This window comes from Coturnix japonica, chromosome 6, assembly GCF_001577835.2.
Source record: "Coturnix japonica isolate 7356 chromosome 6, Coturnix japonica 2.1, whole genome shotgun sequence".
Lineage (NCBI taxonomy): Eukaryota > Metazoa > Chordata > Aves > Galliformes > Phasianidae > Coturnix > Coturnix japonica.
In genome coordinates, this window is record NC_029521.1 from 14094802 (window position 1) to 14100977 (window position 6176).

Here is a 6176-nt window from a genome sequence, read left to right on the forward strand (position 1 = left end):
CTGTAAAGGCAAATGCAGATCTCCACCACACGCACCCCAACTGGCCACGGACTTGACTGTGTTCACACTTGTTATCTATTGCACTCCTAGTAAATGAAGCAGTTAAAATAAAGCTTTCTTGGAATATGGCTGCAGTGGGGAGCAGCATTCCAGAACAACAACAAAATCAGCATAAATGTTCCCATCATCCAGTAATTTTGATTCTGACCCAATGGGATCTGAGGATGTTTATGATCAGCCTGCTTGAGGGGGGTTGGCCTCGTTCGCCCATCTACAGCTGTTGCTTGCTGTGGCAGAGAAGTTCAGAGGAGATTGACCGGTGTTGGGACGATCACGAAGACCTGCGTGGCTGACGAGACCAAGATGCCTACAACAGAGGCAGTGTCCATGAAATCCCGCGCTTCATCACCTGCTCGCCCGCTAGTGGTCCTCGTGCTGTCAACTAAAGACATCCGCTTTCAGAAGAAACTCGTCATTCCCAAGTTAGCAGGCATGTGCCACCCAGTGTAGCAAAGAATGTCATGCACTTGTACCTCAGGCAGACAGATCAGACAGTGCAACAATTCGCTCGGGCTCGACCTTGTCCTCACTCTGCTTCAATAAAGGATCTGTCCCACATCCAGGCTCTTGTAGCTTCCCTGCAATGCCCTGTTGCTTGCTCCATGCACCAAACTGGAACACGTAGCTTGTCCAATCACTCTCTGCACTCTTGCTCTGCACGTGTGCCGCTAGGGATGAAAACCAAAGCTCAAACAAACATAGCTGTGTCACACACAGGCACCGATTGCTCAGCACAATTTGCTAGAGCTGGACGCATGGTATCGCATTTCTTCATGTCTTCTGACATGATGCATACCACTAAGTCCAGCCTTAAGCTTGGCAAGAAGAGCAGGATTAAGTGACCCAGTGATGCTTCTCTTCCTTCATGTTTTTCTGCTCTTCTTGTGTCACACAGGGCAACCACAATCTTTCCTCCTCAGTTACTGCACTGTACGACAGCAAGGAGTTTTCCAGAACCAACTGAGTTTAATTCTGGACATTTCTTGAATGAGATGGCACCTTTCGGGAGAGCGGTTCTTCATCCCCTTCTAAGCAGGTAGGCCAGTTTCCTCCTGCAGGAGCTCTAGTCCTTCAGCTTAGGTGACCACAACCCCAAAATGCCCTCCCAGACCAGTCCTGCCAAGAGTTCTCAGCTTTCATTGCCCTCTGTAATAAATTCTCCTGCTGATCCCTTCACTAGCCATGCTGCCACAACTTGGTTTGGGCTGACAGATTTTCAACCCTCCTTGGGAGCTGCTGATGGAAAGGCAATGCAGGGGACCCATTCTCATTTTCTCAAGTACCTGCCACTTTCATACGCATCAATTAAATCTGGCATATTCAACTGCCATCCAAGTGGCAGATCCAATTTTTATATGCTCCTCTTATATAGGCCACATACATCTACCACTGTCCAATAGCCGCAGCCCTCCACTCTCACCCAGACATAGCAGCACCTCACTCTCCCATCCTTTCCATTCCTCCTCCATGTTCAAGACTTCTCCTGCTCCGTTCTGCCTTCAACTACCCAACCAAACTTCTCACTCAATCTCACTGCTGTGGCTGCGTCTAGTCAGTAAGGCTGCATACATAACACGTGGGCTCACTACAAACTCTGAGCCACTCAACAGCACCCGCTCAGAGCTTTTGGTTGTATTTGCTTCCAGGGAAACGAATATGTCCTGGAGAGGGCCTGGCACGTATGGAGATATTCTTACTCCTCACCACCATCCTGCAGAACTTCACCTTGAAGCCTGTTGTCAGCCCCGAGGAACTCAGCATCACCCCAACACTGAGTGGGACAGGAAACGTTCCTCCCCTACTACCAGCTCTGTGCTATCCCCCGCTGAGGGGGCACAAAACCTCACTGCTCTGCTCCTGAGACACTCTGCTCCTTTACCCCCTCCCCACCTCAAACCAGAGCAGGAGCATTGCCCCACCAACCCAAAGCCCTCCACGAGGACAACCCACAGACAAAGTCCCAGACAGATCAAACATGGATGCTCTGACCACCTCCCAGATCTGCTCCTCCTCACCACAGTGCAGAAGGTGATGCTGCACCCCCACTGCACTGACACTCTGTACAACATATGCTTCCCTGAGCACTGCATCCACTGGAACAGCCTAATTACTTCACAGATGAGACTCCATGCTTGCCCATCACCTGCTTCAATGGCATACAGGTCCCACCAAGAGCAGCACACTTTGCAGAAGGATTGTGTTGCATATGTGTATGTTACAACCTAATAAAGAAAATCTTGTTTGTGAGGACTTGAGCTCTTCTTTTCCTAAGTATGACCATACTTGTAGCCACTGCTCCACAACAACAGAGTAAGGTTCAGAGTGCATATGGGCAGAACTGTGCATGCAGGGCTGTCCTCTCCCAGGGTGAGGCCTGTACTGCTTACCCCTGGACTCACTGCTGCTGCCTGCAAAGATCCAACAGCATGCTGCCCACAGGAGCCTGAACGAATCCTGCAGCAATCCTCAAGGATGACAGCACACACCCAGCTCAGAGGCTGAAGGAAGCCAGAGATTCAATGCCATTCCCATTAGTTGGGAATTCTCCCTACTACTGGGGGCCCTTCATAATTATCAGGCATACTATGGCCCAGGCATTGCACAGGCTGGATGGGCTGGGCACACCTTCACTGTGCCTCCCCTGTCTCCCTGAAGCATCACTGATACAACACTGACTATCAACATGGCCCCTCAGCACCTCACTTGAATGAAGAAGGGGCTGCAGAAACTGCATCTCACACAGCATGCTCATCTGAAATCAATCGGGAAGTGGAGATTCTGCCAGCTGGCCACCAGTCTAGGAGTGAGAATCAGCCTTTTGTGGGAGCACAGAGGAAGGACAGTGTAATTGAATGAAAAACAACTCTGAGTAAGAAAGTATAGAGAATGGAGGAAAGTTGCATCCTGGGCAAAGTATCATTGCAGGAATGACAGTAACAAAGCACAATGTTTTCCAGGCAGCAGTAGGAAGGCACGTCTAAAAAGGTTCTGGACATACACGGTCGCATCAGAGCAACTCCTTCCTTTTCAGAACCATCTTCCTCAGCTCCCAGGTGCACTGAGGCACCCAGACAGCAGGTGACTTTCATCCTATGAAGCGCACTAACTGAATTCATGGCTACTCTTGTTTTATAAAGAAAAGAGCACGAAAAAGATGCGACTCACGCTTGCAGAGTTCTCTTGAGGAACTTTGACAACGAATAGGAGAAATTAGTTACCAATGGCAACAACTGCTTGTGAACCAAAGCGCAAATGGCCCTGTGCACTCTGGGATTGCCTATAGCGAGAAGTCTATCTGCCCCATACCTTGCAAGGGATGTTGTACGCCATGAAAACAACAGAAAACAGACATGCTACAATTGACAAATGGGACAATGCCAAAGCCAAATGGCATTTGCAGACAGCAGGGATAACCTCTCCAAGCATCCTGTGGAAGTGGGGAGGCTGACAGCCCTGAGGGCAGGAGTGGCACTGCTACTGACATCCTGCTGAACTGAGGTCCAAACGAGAGGAGCAGACAGCAAGCCTACAGGAGACTCTACATGGATCTGACATGTCCTGCAAGCTTGAGATTTACTTGCAAAGAAAAGTGACCACGTTAAAACACAGCTACCCTGTTATATGAAAATCCAAAACACGTCTCCAATGGACTTCCTCCAACAGAACCAGGAAAGGTGAAGACAAGGTTGGAAACTCACTACCCTGGACTTTCACGTTGATGGAGAAGAGCTACCTGTCCTGTCTGCCATCGGCTTCTGCAAGCAGAAGATAATATTCAGGAAAGCCTTAGATGCTTTTGTGACATGACAAAGCTTATGGCTTCTGTCAGGAAAAGGTCAGAGTGACGGCACTCATGAGTTTTCCCCTCTTGTAAATGAATTCCTGTGTGTGCGCCAGTGTGGAGGAAATATTTCAAACACACCAAACTCATCCTGATAAAAGCCAGAAATCTTGGAAGTAATCCTAGTTCCTGCATTTGTTCTAGATTTTGGGCACAAAGAATGAGACAGTACTGAGAACAGAACCCAACTCCCCAGGAACAGGGGAAATTTACAGAAAAGCCAGCAGGGAACAACCTGCAGAACCAGCAGCACAGAGATACCATGAAGCAATGCAAACTCCCATGAACTCCTCTGCAAAGTAAACACCAATGAACTCCACTTTCACCCACTAGAAGTACTTGGATGCGCATGAACTCCTAAGTACGGCCCTGCCAACGTCAGAGCTTATTTAGCAGTTAAGATTAGCATATCAAAACTTTGTAAGAACTAGATGGAAATTCAGTTATTCACCAGTGAATCAAGTAAAGGTGTTCCAGAAGTGAAATGGAAAGTAGAAAGTTCTAGGCTTTCTACAGCAGAATTTTATCATACCACTGCATCATAGCATGGTTGGGTTGGAAGGACCATCAAAGAAGATCTAGATCCAACACTCCCACTGTGGGAAGGGACACCATCCAGTAAATCAGGTTGCTCTAAGCCCCATCCAGCCTAGCCTTGAACAAATCCAAGGAAAGGGTATTCACAGCTTCTGCGGGCAGCCTGCTCCTGCTCCAAAACACTCTAGCTGTATTTTCTTCCATATGTCTAACCAAACTATCCTCTTTCAGTTTAAAACCATTATGTATTGTCCTATCACAACACACCTTCCACTTCTATCTTGGGAACACCCTTTATGTGTTGGAAGGCTTCTCCAGCCCACCCATGTCCTTTATTGTGTGGACGGCCTTCTTGGGGAAAAGAGCGTGTGTTTCTCTTGGCAGTCTTATCCTGATTTCATCTCGAGGCACTGAACAATAGCACCAGCTTCTCGAGCCCTAACGTCAATACGAGGTTAGAGGACGCTCGGCAAGCCCAGCCTCATTGTCCTTAATATACACTACACGCCTACAACTGCTTATTTTGGACCTCCTACAGCAGCTAGTCGCCCATGTACTCTTATACGTCCTGAAGAAGAATGCTAGTGGTCGCCAATAAGTTGTATAAGCAGAGCAGGAGTAATTTATCAGGTCTCCTTTGATCTCACTGTATGTTGAGGACACGCTGGGTGCATCCGTTTCCCTTTCACACGTAGTGATACCTAACTGGATTCTCAGTTAAAGATAACCACAAGCGGCTGACTACCTTGCTAGCTACTGGTTGGACCCTATATCATAACAGCTACATAGTCGCCTTCCAAACACTCTCCTAAACAGATACTGGCTGCAACGCATTCAGCAACAGCTCTGATCACCTCCTGGTCCTGTTCTGTGTGTGTTGTGTGAGATTGTCCTCCAGACATAGTGCTACGCGTCACCTCTCCAGGTAGTGAGGGCTTTGTCTCATCCGACTATCCTGTGTGTAGAGCCAACTGATGCATTTCTGTATATCAATTTCAAGTCCATCGAAAAACGGTCACACTTTTGGTTCCAGCATACTGCTGTTCGCTATGCCTACGACGAGTAACAATGACCACTACCAGACCTACCAGTAGGCACGCTAAAATTTGATGTTATGAGCAACTCAGAAGACATCACCTCACCACCCCAAGGCAAAGTCTAGACACAAATAGGGAGCATTCTCCCTTCCAGCCCGGTGAGGCTTAGCGCGATGCAAGATCCCTCAGTCCACATGCTCAGAGAGTGCAGCCAAGAGGCGTTTACCTCCAAGTCCTCTGCAAACAAAACCAATGGGACCAAGCAACCCCAGAAGACACAGCTCCAAACACAGCCAGGGACTGCCCTACAAACACCATCCTGCTCTCCTGCCAAGACCATGAAGCACCTGCTCTTAGCCTGGCCCTTTTAAGCTGTGGGCGCCAATGGGAATAACAAGTCTTGATGGTTGGCACGGTGGACACAAGTCAGCAGTTTAACACATTCTACTGCTCCCAGCTGCCTCCAAATCCATCACAGTCGTGCTTGCACCTAATTTTCTGCAACAGCCACAAGCTGAGCTTGTGTCAAGAGTGGCTCTGTGTTTTCATTACTAGAGCTGAGAGCAGCTCATTTTTGCACTGCACTCTGGAGCTCCAGAAGGCTTCCAGCTCTTCCTCTCCTGATGAGTTCTTCCCCTCACTGGCCAGTCCAGCAGTTGCTGCAATCTTCCCATGTTTTCCCCCTTTGATGCACTGATGGG

General features: G+C 48.5%; 1 protein-coding gene and 1 long non-coding RNA gene across 2 annotated transcripts in view; both read left to right on the forward strand.

Annotated features, from left to right (window-relative positions):
* Positions 1–6176, forward strand: part of LOC107315788 (cytochrome P450 2C9-like) — a 34642-nt gene that overhangs the window by 6623 nt on the left and 21843 nt on the right. The window lies entirely within an intron of this gene.
* LOC116653598 lies at positions 1055–2056 on the forward strand. Its single transcript, XR_004307720.1, has 2 exons — positions 1055–1096; positions 1707–2056. It is a non-coding gene; the product is annotated as an uncharacterized LOC116653598 (long non-coding RNA).